The sequence below is a fragment of the Apostichopus japonicus genome, chromosome 13 (genome assembly GCF_037975245.1).
Source record: "Apostichopus japonicus isolate 1M-3 chromosome 13, ASM3797524v1, whole genome shotgun sequence".
NCBI lineage: Eukaryota > Metazoa > Echinodermata > Holothuroidea > Aspidochirotida > Stichopodidae > Apostichopus > Apostichopus japonicus.
Window position 1 is genome coordinate 24,317,863 of NC_092573.1, and position 1,051 is coordinate 24,318,913.

Consider the following 1,051-nt stretch of genomic DNA (forward strand, 5'->3'; position numbering starts at 1 on the left):
TTTCCTTAGAAATAGACCTCAGAGGGTGAAGGTATAGGCGATGTCTACTCAGGGGAATTGATTTTAAGTGTAGGTGCGCCTCAGGGATGTATCCTCTCCCCCTGGCTTTTTTCCCTGTATCCCAGCGTCATCAAATATGCGGATGATACTGTCATTACTGGTTACCTGTCAGATGACATTGACTCATACGCCACCACGATTGCAAGGTTTGACCAGTGGTGCGATGACATTTGTTACAACTTATTGTGTCCAAAACTAAGGAGCTGATTAAAGATTTCCGTCGCAAGCCAGTAACTCGGGCCCCCATCTATGTTCATGGTGAACAAGTAGATAAATTTAAGTACTTAGGAACCATGCTGAGTAACAAAATTGACTGGTCTAGTAATGCCACAATTGTCCATAAGAAAGCAAATCAGAGGCTGTATTTCTTGAGAAAACTGAAGAACCTCAGAGTGGATAAAACAATCATGACCTTGTTCTATAAATCCCTCATTCAAACTGTTTTTATGTACAACATAATTGTTACTTTGCCAATGGTACAAAAATTGATGTAAAGATGCTTTAGCAATCTATGAAAGTTGCTCAGCGTGTAATCGGTGCTCAATTACCATCGTTAGAGTACTTAATGTATCATGAGAGGGTCTGCAATAAATTGAAACATATCATGCAAGACCCAACACACCCTTTGTTTCAGCACTATAATTACAACCGCCCTGGACTGCGTTTATGCCCACCACGTACACTTATTGGCCGCTACAGATACTCATTTGTGGCTAACTCTATCCATATATTTAATTCACAAGTGAGAAGATAAGTTTCTTATTTGTAGGACTTGCTGTATACATGTTTGTATTACTGTATGTGTATCGCAGTCTATTGATACTTATACTATTGCTTTTCTTTTTCTTTCTTTTTTCGTTTACTACCTGTATAAGCCGAATTTCCCATTGTGGACAATAAATTCAAATTCAATTCAAATTCAAAATCTGATATGACTTGAAGGGAATCTGCTGCAAATAAGAAGCCTTAAAAAATATATTCAAATAACACA